The sequence below is a fragment of the Nicotiana tomentosiformis genome, chromosome 12 (genome assembly GCF_000390325.3).
Source record: "Nicotiana tomentosiformis chromosome 12, ASM39032v3, whole genome shotgun sequence".
NCBI classification, from domain to species: Eukaryota; Viridiplantae; Streptophyta; class Magnoliopsida; order Solanales; family Solanaceae; genus Nicotiana; species Nicotiana tomentosiformis.
The window spans coordinates 23,044,200-23,058,103 of record NC_090823.1 but is presented as its reverse complement, the minus strand read 5'-3'; the positions used below and the strand labels follow the sequence as shown (position 1 = coordinate 23,058,103).

The 13,904-nt window shown below is 35.2% G+C and overlaps 1 long non-coding RNA gene across 7 annotated transcripts in view; it reads left to right on the top strand.

Annotated features, from left to right (window-relative positions):
- Positions 1 to 11,271: 11,271 nt before the first annotated feature.
- LOC104116478 (uncharacterized) overlaps positions 11,272 to 13,904 on the top strand; it is a 57,137-nt gene continuing 54,504 nt past the window's right edge. For 3 of the 7 annotated variants that reach the window (XR_011413115.1, XR_011413116.1, XR_011413111.1), the window contains exons 1-2: positions 11,274 to 11,560; positions 13,824 to 13,887. This is a non-coding gene — a long non-coding RNA (uncharacterized lncRNA). Of the gene's footprint in view, positions 11,561 to 13,823; positions 13,888 to 13,904 lie in introns of all 7 variants that reach the window. The other 4 variants (XR_011413114.1, XR_011413113.1, XR_011413112.1 and 1 more) reach the window with 3 other exon arrangements.

The window sequence follows — 13,904 nt, the reverse complement described above, 5'->3', positions numbered from 1 at the left end:
TTCCCGAGCCATCAACATCAAAATACCCGTTCGCAACCACCATTACTACACAACCACTTACTCTTCTTGAGTTCAAACTCATTGACAGACATGAGAATTTAATGTGCCCCAAAATTTAACAACGTAAAAGATCCTTCAAAACATTCACACTCGAGACGGTACGTCGCATCAAAACGAAAATCCAAGCACCCAATGGCCTTCCTTTACATTCAAAGAAAACACTTCTCGTCACGTTCACATAGTCTTAACACTTCCAGCAGTTACGTCATATTCACCACAAAACCATTCCACTCTCATCGAGCCATAATTCAACTCGTAGGGACATTATCGGACATATGAGTCCAAATGTATAGGTTACAACTGAAGCTACCGAGCCTAAGTTGTGGTCTAACCATGGCCTCAAGTCCTCCAGACTGGCCCACCACCATAACACAGAATACACATCTCAACCTTGTTCATAGAATCACAAGCCGGCGATGCATAACTGATACCGAGCGCTCATGTGCGCATACGAGATGCGTGGAAGGAATTCAAAGAGTTATGTCTCAAGCTGAATCATTTTCGCACGATAGAATAAAAGAATGTGAAGTTTCCTAAAGGTTCAGCAGCCTCTCAAAGATAAGTACAGACGTCTCCGTACCGATCCGCAAGACTCTACTAAACTCGCTCATGACTCGTGAGACCTATATAACCTAGGCTCTGATACCAATCTGTCACGATCCAAAACTAACCCCTGTCGTGATGGCGCCTATCATGGAACTAGGCAAGCCGACTCATTTCCAAAACAAACCGATATTTTCATTTTAAAGTTAAATTTCAAGGTTATTTAGCATAAACCTTCATTTAAAGAGTTCAAATCAAAGAAAAACAGAAGTGCGGAAAAGAAAAGCCCGACATCGGGGTGTCACTAGTCATGAGCATATACTACAATCTGTCTAACAATATCAAGGCTAACTCAGCCCGAAAAAATAGCTAAATACAACTAGAGGAAGATAGGAGGGAGAAGAGCAGGGGCTGCGATCGCCAAACAGCTACCTTGCTATCTCCAAGAAAATTTGCAGCCAGAACACTCAATAACCGCTACCGTGTCCAGCTACACCTGAATCTGCACACAAGGTGCAGGGAGTAACGTGAGTTCGTCAACTCAGTAAGTAACAACAATAAATAAAAACCGAGCAGTAGTGATGAGCAATAAAGCATATAACGTTCATATCAGGAAATCTCAGTAAAATACCACATGTTTTTTTTATTAAAAAAATCAGGATTTGAATCAAATTATCTAGTTTAAACCCAGTTCCAGTAAACATCATTTAAAGACATTTTTCCAATAGTTTTTCAGACAAAGGCTCAATGCAAAGGTGAGCAAAAATGATGAAATCATAAACAGCCCCTCGGGCAAAACATCACTCATATACAGCCCCTCGGGCAAACCTCACAGTCACTCGTGCCACTGGGGCATACCTCACAATCACTCTTACCACTCGGGCATACCTCACAATCACTCTTGCCACTCGGGTATACCTCACAATCACTCATGCCTCCCAGTCATTCAGCACTCGGCACTCGCACTCAGTAGGTACCTGCGCTCACTGGGTGTGTGTACAGACTCCGGAGGGGCTCCTTCAGCCCAAGCGCTATAATCTGCACGGACAACTCAAGTGCGATAATAATAAAGTATGATGCAGGGGGCAGCCCCGATCCACACTCATCCTCACTAATCAGGCCCTCGGCCTCACTCAGTCATAAGTATGTTGCAGGCAGGCAGCCCCGATCCACACTCATCCTCACCAATCAAGCCCTCGGCCTCACTCAGTCATAAATATCTCAAGCCACTCGGGCATTTCAGTAAAACAGGGCATTCGGCCCAAAACATTTATATGCATCAAAATAGAGTCATAAAAACTGAGTTATGCGGTAAACAAGTATAAACATGACTGAGTATAGATTTTTCAATCGAAAACAATGAGAGGATGGTAAGAAACAACCCCTAAGGGTCCAAACAGCACTGGCGCAAGGCCCAAACATGGCATTCAACCCAATTTACAGAAATTCTTTCTAAAACATATAAGTATCAAATGGTTTCAACAAAGTATGCAACTTTACAATTGCTATGGGACGGACCAAGTCACAAATCCCCAACAGTGCACGCTCATACACCCGTCACTTAGCATGTGTGTCACTTCAAAATAGTAGAATGATACAAAATTCGGGGTTTCATACCCTCAGGACTAGATTTACAATCGTTACTTACCTCAAACCGGTCAAATCTCTATCCCGCAATGATCTTGTCTCTGGACTCGGCCTCCAAATGCTCCGAATATATTCACAATCAGTACAATACCATCAATACGCACTAATGGAATGAATTCCACAAATAAAACTACAAAATTAGACCAAAACCCGAAATTGGCTCAAACATCGCCTGTGGGGCCCACGTCTAGGAACCCGACAAAAGTTATAAAATCCAAAAGCCCATTCAACCACGAGTCTACCCATACCAATTTTACCAAAATCTGACCTCAACTCGACCCTCAAATCTACAAATCTTATTTCCAAATTTCTAAGTTCCAATCTCCGATTTACACCTCAAAATCATGTAATCTAGTCGGATTATTCGATGATAATTCAATATTATGGAGTAGAAATGATCATAAGGGACTTACCTCAAGTTTTCCTTGAAAATATATCAAAAATCGCCTCTCCTCAAGCTCCAATTTGTCAAAAATGGCAAATGGGACGAAGTCTCTGTTTTTATAATTCTGCCCAGACAACCTCGGTTCTACCTTCGATCGAGGTCCTCGATCCTGGTTCTCGATCCTAGGCCTCCGATCCTGGTTCTCGATCCTAGGCCATCGATCATGGTTCTTGATCATAGACCTTCGATCAAGTCTTCGACTTGGCCTTCGACCGTGACCCTCGACCCTGGGCTCGATCATGACTTCGATCGTGGCCCTCGACTCTGGGCTTGATTATGGCTTCGATCGTGGCCCTCGACCCTGGGCTCGATCTGGGCTTCGATCGTGGACCTCGATTTCTGGGCTCGATTCCTGGGCTCGATTTTGACAGAACAATTTTCCAACAGAAGGAAATTGCACTAGTTGTTCTAGTTTAATTTTTGATCCGTTAACCATCCGAAACTCACCTGAAGCCCTCGGGAGATCAACCAAATATACCAACAAGTCCTAAAATATCATACGAACTTAGTCGAATCCTCAAATCACCTCAAACAATGCTAAAACCATGAATTACACCCCAATTCAAGCCTAATGAACTTTGAAATTTCCAATTTCTACAAATAACTCCGGAACCTATCAAATCACGTCCGATTGACCTCAAATTTTGCACACAAGTCCTAAATGACATAATAGAGGTATTCCAATTTTGAGAATCGGATTCTGACCCCGATATCAGAAAGTCAACCCCCGGTCAAACTTCTCAAAAATTAAACTTTCGGCATTTCAAGCCTAATTCCTCTACGGACCTCCAAATAATATTTCGGACACGCTCCTAAGACCAAAATCACCATACGGAGCTATTGAAATTATCAAAATTCAAATCCGAGGTTGTTTACACATAGGTCCATATTCGGTCCACTTTTCTAACTCAATTTTTCAATTATGAGACTAAGTGTCTCATTTCACTCCGAGTTCCTTCCGGACTCGAACCAACTAACCCTATATAATATAATATAGCCGAATAACAGAAAAAGAAATTGGAATAGGGAAAACGGGGTTATAAATCTCGAAACGACCGGCCGGATCGTTATAGATTTCGAAGGGATTGTTTTACGATTTCAAACTGGGTAAGTGTTCTTTATCATATAGTGATTATATTTCATAAATACATATCTATATTCATCATTTATTTCGGATTTAGATTGAAGAAAATGGGAATTTTTGTAAAACTTTCTAAAAACGAAATTTAAGATTTGAAGGTCCATTTATCATCGGAATTTGATAATTTTTGTATGGTTGGACTCGTCTCGGAACGGGTATTCAGATTACGTGAGTTTTGCCGAGATTCGAGACGTGGGCCCCACAGTGGATATTTGAGATGAATTTTGGATTTTAATTCGGAAAATTAGTAATTTCATATGGAATTATTTCTACAATTCGTGTTGAGTATATTGAATTGTTTGTGACTAGATTTGAAGCTTCCGGATACTAATTCGCGAGGCAAGGGTTTATTGGAATCTTGAATTTAGTTGCGAAGCGAAGTAAGTGCCGTGGTTAACCTTGACTTGAGGGAATAGAACTCTTGAATTATTTGTTACGTGAATTTCATGTGTAACGATGTATAGGCAAGGTGACGAGTGCCTGTACGTCGTCAAATTGATTATTTGCATAATTATCTGAAAATCATAAACTATTTTCTTTATCTTGAGTTAATTATTATATTAATTGTTTCTCTCATATTTCTTGCCAAATATTAATTCTTGAATTCATGCAGTAATTGTTACATGCTTATTTGATTTATGTGTCTCAATTTCTACTTGACATTTAGCATATTAAATATTAAATTATATATCTTCTCCCTGATTTTCGACAATTAATGGCTACTTGTCATTACTTGTTTCCTGAATACATTATAGTCATTGTATACTTTATTGCCTAATAATTTTTTATTGAATGTGGTATTTACTGGAGTATTTTTATTACATTTAAGAGTTGTTAATTTATATTGTTGGAGCGGGTTGCATGCCGCAACGAAAATGAAAATGAATATATTGGGGATCGGGTTGCACTCCGCAACGTATTATATTTTAAGTTTATATTGTTTGAGCGGGTTGCACGCCGCAATGAAATTTAATTGAAGGATTATATTGGGAGAACGGGTTGCACACCGTAACAGAATAAGAAAAGAAATAATTGGTTGTGACTGCTGAAATAATTGCAATTATTGATATGATTTACCTGTCTTACTTCTATTCCTGTTATTATTATTATTATTATTATTATTATTATTATTATTATTATTATTATTATTATCATCATTATCTTTATCATTATTATTATTATTATCATTATTATTATTATCATTATTATTATTATTATTATTATTATTATTATTATTATTATTATTATTATTATTATTATCATTATTATTATTATTATTATTATTATTATTATTATTATTATTATTATTATTATTGCGTACAAGTTAATGTAAGTGACATGTCTTAGCCTCGTCACTACTTCATCGAGGTTAGGCTCGGCACTTATAGAGTACATGGGGTCGGTTGTACTCATACTACACTTTGCACTTCTTGTGTAGATTTCGGAGTTGGTCCTGGCGGCGCACTGTAGATTTTACTCGGATTTAACTATCAGTGGAGACTTGAGGTATAGCTGTATGACGTTCACAGCTCAAAAGTCCCCTTCTACTTTATTTTAGTTGTGTGCTTTTTTTTAGATAACTTAATTTTTTTTATTTAGACCCTTGTTTGTATTATTCTAGAAGCTTGTGCACTTGTGACTCCAGTTCTGGGATGGTATTTAGACATCGTATTTATTTCGGTTTGTTCATTTTAGTTTAGACAAATTTCTCCAGTTGTTTGGATTCTTTACTAATTAATTAAAATAAATTGTTAAAAAATATTTAAATTATTCTAACGTTGGTCGGTCCCGAAAGTGAGAATTTCGGGTCGTGACATTAGTAGTAAACAACATTGTTCCTTTCAACGCTAAGTAGCACATTAATACAATAATAGTTGTCCAAATCTTATGTTATTAAATTAAATAAGATAAGATAGTTAATAAAGTATAATTTAACTTCGATACACTTGTACAAGTAATTTTCTGTCTCATATAAAAGATAACTAAATGTGTGTTCAGAAGTAGAATTTACTGTTAGAAAAATTATATAACATGGACGACTAGTATAAAGCTCAAGCCGTGTAAACACTATCCTTAAGAATAATTTGTTCCATAAAGAATAATTTAATCATGTGTTATCTCTCGGGATTTAACAAACTCTTGTGTGATTAACTACGAACAGAAACATTTGGTTTTGCCCCAAAAAAATTCATATTTCAAGAAGGAAAATACAGCTTTAGAATGTCACGTCAGTTCTATTCGAGGTAATCAACGTTTAATTAGATGACGTTTAAGTGATAAATTAGAATAATGACCCTTGTGCAAGGAATCTTCACTTGAATGTCTACTAATAAAAATTTCCCGAAATTACAAGTCATCCCTTTGTACTCTCACGGGTCTTTTGGTAAGCGGACTAAGTTATCTCGGGAAAATAATCTCACGATTATAATTTTTGGACTATTTTATCCCACTTGGGAGGTGGATAAAATAATCTCAAGTTTGATGGGATAAAAGGGATAAGGTGAGATATTCAATATTAAGTCTCAAATTAAATTTATACTATATCTGGTTGATGGTATAAATTTATCTAGGATAATTAACAAAATTTGTTTAGATGTTCGAAGAACCAGGTCCTCAATTGTCACGACCTGAAATTTCTACCTTCGGGGCCGTGATGACGTCTAACATTTCACTTGCTAGGCAAGCCAACGTTAGAATAATATTAGTCATTCTAGAATAATTTTTTTTTAAATTAATTAATAACAAAGGAACAAATGCGGAAATAAAGTCTGAAATAAAGTGAATAATTCATAATACTAGCGATGTCTGAATATCATCCCAGAATTTGGTGTCACAAGTGCACGAACTTTTAGAATAATACAAACAAGGGTCTGAATAAAATAAAGTTGTCTGAAAGAAAGCACACAACTAAAATAAAGTAGAAGGGGACATCAGAACTGCGAACGTCGTGCAGCTATACTTCAAGTCTCCACTGGTAGCTGAATCTGAGCACAATCTACAGTACGCCGCTAGGACCAACTTCGAAATCTGCACAAGAAGTGCAGAGTGTAGTATGAGTACAACCGACCCCATGTACTCCGTAAGTGCTGAGCCTAACCTCGACGAAGTAGTGACGAGGCTAAGGCAGGTCACTTACATTAACATGTACGCAATAATAGTAATAACAACAATAATAGAAATAAAATAAGTAACTCATTTCAACAGTTGAAGCCAACTCGGCAGTCATAACCAACTATTATTTCAATCAATTTCCGTTGCGGCGTGCAACCCGCTCCAACAATATAATTCTTCAATAAATTTTCGTTGCGGCGTGCAACCCGCTCCAACAATATAAACTTAAAATATAATTTGTTGTGACGTGCAACCCAATGCCCCAATATATTGCTTTTCATTTTCGTTGCGGCGTGCAACCCGCTCCAACCATATAATTTAACAACTCTTAAATATAATAAAAATACTCCAATAAATACCTCATTCAATAAGAAATTATTAGGCAACAATGCACACAATATTTATAAATTATTTAGGAACAAGTAATGACAAATAACAATTAATTATGAAAATCAGGGAGAAAATAGACAATTTAAGTTCTATATGCATAGACATATAATAATAACTTTTATATGCATAGACATAAAATTAAAATAATTAAAATTACTTTAAATGGTGAAGAATTTTATCTCAGCAATTAGATTCGCACGAAGCGCGTAGCATGAAATTAAAATATGCATAGACATAAAATTAAAATAACCAAGTTACTGATGACTTTTATAACTGCACGAAGTGCCGCAAGTTCACTAATTGAATCATAATTGAGAATATTGAGTTGCCTTATAGTTACGATATATGAATCGTGATTGAATAGAGATTTGTTATTGATAAATATAGTTACCTCTTACGTAAAGTTGGTTCTCTCTAGATAAATAGATTTAAAATAGATTTATCTTTTTATTGAAGAAACAAAAATAAGAGCAGAAATTGCATAGCTTGATCGCTGAAATTGGACATGCGATGGAAATTGCATTCTAATCCCTCTATCGATTTTAATTGATTTTAGCTATTTTTACACATATAAAGGATTTCACCTTTTAGCATTAATTAACAATACAATTAATCATATTAACCTTAATTTTTTTATTGGAAGTACAACAAATACTCCTAGGCAGAAGCGGATCCAGGATTTGAAGGTGGTGGGTACCGGAATTTTCTTTAATGTACACCTTATAATAACTAATATAGAGTTTGTTCGGAATGTTGGTAATACATAGGTTACCCTAAGCTATGGACCAAATCTCTATTACACACTTTTTGCGGAAGAAAATTACCTTACACACTCAATCTTTTCAGAGTGTCCCTGAGACACACTATTTTTTTCTTGACCAATTTTTTAAAACGTGTAATATCACGCACCAGTCATACAACGACATGTGTCATTGACTTAAAAAAAAAGAAAAACAAACCCCACCCAAGTTTTTTTTTTTTTAAAAAAAGCAATAATGAAAAGGAACCCATTTCCTTCGGGCTTCATCGTGCCTTCGTTAGCGCTTTTGAGCTCGTATCTCTTCCTTCATCAGCATTTCTCTTTCATCCTTTATCCATTAACATACACATATTCAAGAAAAATCCATAGATAAACGAAAAACATAACCCAGTTTTCACCGTCCCACCATCATTACTCACCTTCCACGGCCTTCTCGTTATCTCCATTTTCGCCGATCACCAAAAAAACCCAGACCTCCATCTTACAATTCAAACAAAAAAAATAGAAGCCCTAATCAATTGCTCCTACCTTCTTATGTATTTTGTTTTTCAGAAAATTTTCAAGATATAATAAGTGGGTTTTCTCCATGGCTGCCCATTGAAAAGGAAATAAAGAAGAGAAGATTCTTCTACATTGTTCTTCCAATCTCGCCTGAAGATTTCATAACAAATTCTTCTACACTGTTAAAAATTTCTTCCTGAATCAATTTTTCAAATATTTTTCCTCAATCTGTTACAATTTTAACAGATTTCTTAATTGAAAGTGGATAAAATGGATAGTGAAAATCTGTATTATCTCCAATTTGAACCAAATTACTTTAGAAAAATTAAAAAAAAGGAAGATATTGGAAAAGGACAAAAATAAAATCTATTTAACCGTCGGATAAGTTTTATTAAATCTGGACCCTTCAAATAAAGCATCAGATATACAGTTTTTACAGTCCAGACGCCTTATTTTGTTTGTAAAACACGCACCTGCCATATAGACAAAGAGGTGTGTCTTAGGCACAATCTGAAAAGGTTGAGTGTGTAAAGTAATTTTTATCCGCAAAAAGTGTCTAACAGATATTTGGCCCATAGTTTCGGGGGTAACTTATGTATTTTGCCTTTTTTTTAAAGTTTATTCGGGCAATTTAATAGGTATTTTTATTTGCAAATATGAAAATTACATCTCTTTCTCAAACCCTACTTGTAGGATTTTACTAGGTATGTTGGTGTATGAAAATTATATCTCAGACATTAATTGACATTTTAAAGAAGGAGTCACACCTTTATTATTAACATTATAAGTAAAAATAATATTTTCACTAGGGAACTACATCTTTTTTTTATGCTAAAAATAAATTTGCGCTCATAAAATAACATCTTCAATAAAGGAATTCCGCCAATCAGAATAAGAAAAATAAAATCTTCAGTAGATAAATTATACCCTATAAGTAAATGCAGAATTAGATAAATTTTAAGATACCAAATATTTAAATCATAAATCTCATATTTTTCTAGGCAATGCTTGCAAAATATTTATCATATTTTAATTGTAAAGAGATTTAAATTGTACTTAACAATCATAGAATAATTGAATTATTTACAAGTGGTATTCAAGCTCTTATTTTTGCAACTTTAGCCGCGGCTTATATAGGTGAATCCATGGAGGGCCATCATTGAAATAGTCTTATTTAGCTTAGCCCAAAGCAATGTATAAATATGATGGGTGGCTCAAGAGAATTACTCAACTTAGGGAATAGAATAGGGGAATCTAAATGTTAAAATAAAAAATAAATTATAAAAATTAAAATAGATCTCAATCCAAAATTCCTATCAAGACACAAATTTTTATTTTGAAAGAACAAAATTAAAAGATTTGAGATTAAGAGAAATGTTTTTTTTATAGTAAATTTTGGAGGCTATTTTTTGAGTGCTCTCGGTAAAGATCACAGGTAAAATAATAGATTAGATGAAAAAAATATTAAAATTAATAAACGACAAATAGAAAGCTAGGGGGTAGCCAAAAAGAAAAATGATTGGGATAAAGAAAATAAAAAGCACAACAAAAGGGAAAGTGAGACAAGGTTCAAGATAAATTCGAATTTGAATTTTACACACGAGAAAAACTTTCGAAAAGGTCTACTAGTCATGACATCTTTGTCTAGTTTGCGACTAGGGGTGAAAGGATCAAATATTTAATCTAGTTTAAGAAAATTTCTACATAAATATATGATAATTTTACCAACCTATTGGGTGTCATACCACCCCCGCCCTAAAGGGCGGATCCACCCTGCTCCTATGCTCTTTACTCCGAGGATAACTCTGAGAGAAAAAAGTTAATTCCTACTTTATATATGAAAAACTAAAATATTAGGGACCACAGAAAAAGACTAAAAATCAATTAAAGTGGAACGTAGAGAGTAGAAAATAACGTAGTTCCTTTAGAAGCGGAATAGCACATTGGAGTTTGCCTAAATCCGGTGTTATTAAACTAAATAAAATATTAAAATAATTTAATTACCATAAGATAATTTTCTTCATATCCATCTCCCAATAAAATATAGTCCTTAAATTTGTATACCATAAAGTTATTTTAGTATTATTAGATCTCATTTAAAAGATAATATGTGTTCGTAAAAAGTAAAATTTACTGTTAGAAAATTTATGAAAGAGCAGTAGAAAGCTTGAATCGTGTGAACATGCCGTCCTTGGTTATTTCTCCCCCATAAAGTATAGTTTAATAAGACGCATCCGCGGGAACATTCAACGAGCTCTTTCAAGTGATTATTGGGAGCAGAAACAACAAATTTCAAGAATGAAAACCCAATTTTAGAATGTCACATTGATTTCTTATGCAAAATATATACTCCGTAGTCTCGTGTTATGGTTACTAAAAATAATTATCTCAAATTATTTATCTTTTATATTCTTAATAAGGGTAGAATAGTCCAATCCACTAATTAATATTTTTTAAGAGACGCGTAAAAGAAAAATACGACACATGATATGAGACGGAGGAAGTAAATTACTTTTGTATTTTCAGTTTTGTGTTCCTTGTCTTTTATAGTTATTCTTTTTCACTTGCCTGTAGTTAATTCTATTATTAATGGTACGATAAAGTTAGGCAGGTTCTCACATGCTTATTTAGTGTTTAATTCAAAGCGTTGTCCTATCAGTTTGGCGACCTAATTTTATGTAGGGACCTTTAGATTCTCTTATTACAGCAGGGGAAAGAACAGAACATTGCTAAGTTTACAAGTTTATTTACAGTCCGCAACTATTGTCATACACTTAGAACCCATCGCAACTTAAACGAAAGCACCATACAGTTCCCCCTGTTTCAATGGCAGAAAAAAATCAGTTTCAGCATCCAAATCTCAGGCAGAGTCCGTGTGAGTTCGAGTCACCCAAGAGCAAGGTGGAGAGTTCTTGAAGGGAGGGAGCCGAGGGTCTATCGGAAACAGTCTCTCTACCCCAAGGTATGGGTAAGGTCTGCGTATATATTATCCTCCTCATACCCCACTAGTGAGATCATACTGGGTTGTTGTTGTTGTAGTCTGTCTTGCCATAGAATCCGACGTGCCATATCTTCACAAATCATTATTTGTTTGTTTTTTCACCCAGATCTTTGGTATTTATTTTGATGTTCGACTAATTCGAATTCATACAGTAAAATCTCATTTTGAAAGTAAAACAATCTTTATCAAAAATATTTTCATACCAAGAGCGAATTTGAGATCAGATGAGACTTCAAGAATGAGTGTGGTTACTAAGGGAAGCGCTCCTCGCTAAAAGTGATTCCTCCTTTTTACTAAGTGACCGCACTCATTCTTGAGTCTCACCTTATCCTTTTCCTCCACCGTATAATAAAAATTCCACTTTTGACTCAATAATATTGACTCACAAATAATAGACTTAGACCTAGAGATGTTCAGAACCAACCTAGAGATGTTCAGAACCAACCTAGAGATGTTCAGAACCAATGAAGATAGTAATTACGTCTTTGTAGCTATGTTCTATTTTTCTCCAGCCATTCAAGTTACTGTCCGAAATCTCACTTAGTCATGATAGCACTTAACTCTTACATGCTAGGTAAGTCAAACAATGATCACTAAAATTAAAATGTAAGATCATCACTATCAATAAATAATAAGGTAAAATTTACACAATTACCCCACGAATTGATAGTACAAGTCATGAGCCACAAAAATTTAAATTTACAAAGCTGGTACAAAGAATAAATACAATATCTATTTGAATATACATAAACAAAATACAAATCCTAAACTACCAAGGAGAAGTGGTAGCCTATATCTGGAATGCAGGTACATCTTTAATGCTAGACTTCGTCATCCACAACAGCTCAGTTCCAAGATTTGCACGCAAGGTACAGAAGTGTAGTATGAGTACAACCGACCACTTGTACTTAGTAAGTATCTTGACTAGTCTTGGTAAAGTAGTGGCGAGGCTTTTAAGTCAAAAAATTACTCACTTTGCATAACTTATGCAGTTCAATAACATGTATAATACATAGAAATATCCAAAAAGACTTTCATAGAATAGCGGATATCAATAACAAAGGTGCACAACTAAGGTAAAGGTATTAAATAAGTTTTGCCGATTAAATAGATCCAACAAACACAACTTGCACCAACCCCGCCGACAAAGAGACATGCACCAAGTAGTGTATGCTCAAATGCTCGCAGGGATATGGGTACTCGAGATCTACTCCTTGACTCGGGTTTTGATATGGCTGGCCTGGGGTTGACTTTTTGGGAATTGGGTAAAGATTTCAACTTTATTAATTGAAATTGATTTTTTTTATATTGTTTGATATTATTGAGTCATTTTTGCTAGATTTGGACCGGACGAATGTGAATTGTAAGGGAAAAGTATTTTAGAGTATTGACTTGGCCTAATTAAGATATATGCACATTTGTACTATGTTAAACGACGTGTACACGAGGTGACGAGTGTGGACACAAGTGTATGTATGATTTATGACTGGATTAGATCGTAAACTATTAATATGCCTTGAATTGGAGTTGTTTGCTATATGAAACATGCTTTATTGTTGAACCCTCCCTACACTCTTATGTTAGTGGCACACGTGGACATGATGTGTGGTTTAATTGATGTTGTGTGTAGTATAAGGGGGGCAAGATGCATATGCAGCGACATAAGGGAGGCATTGCATTATGATGTGCATGCGGCGACATAAGGGAGGCATTGCATTATGATGTGTATGCGGTGAAATAAGGGTGGCTTATGCGTGTGCGACGACATAAGGGGAGATATTTCATTGTGATGCGCACGCTGCAACATAAGGTGACTTTGTTGATGGTGTTCTGTGTTATTTCAAGGTGTTCCGTTGATGTTATTCATGAGTTGGAATGGGGTTGTTGTTTTAATCACATATTTGTCTCTTAAATGTACCACTTTGTGTTTTACGAGTTGTTGGTTGATTTGACATGCTATCACATGCCCTACTCTTATTTGATATTTCATTGGCAAAGATGGATTATTCTACATTGATATACTGTTACACGCTTTACGAGGTTGTTGGGATCTGTTCCGTTATGCACTTTATTGTCAATTTTCTTTTGATATCTTGCATATATTATTTTACTAGTGAGTGTCATGACTTGAACCTTGTCAAAACTCCACCGAGGTTAGTCTTGATAATTATCGGGTACCAGCTGTGGTGTACTCATACTATATTTTTGCATATTTTTTGTGCAGATCCAGGTAATTCGGATCGAGCTGATCGTTAGGTGGTATTCTAGAGCTTGCTGAAGACTTCAAGGTATTCATATTGTTCCA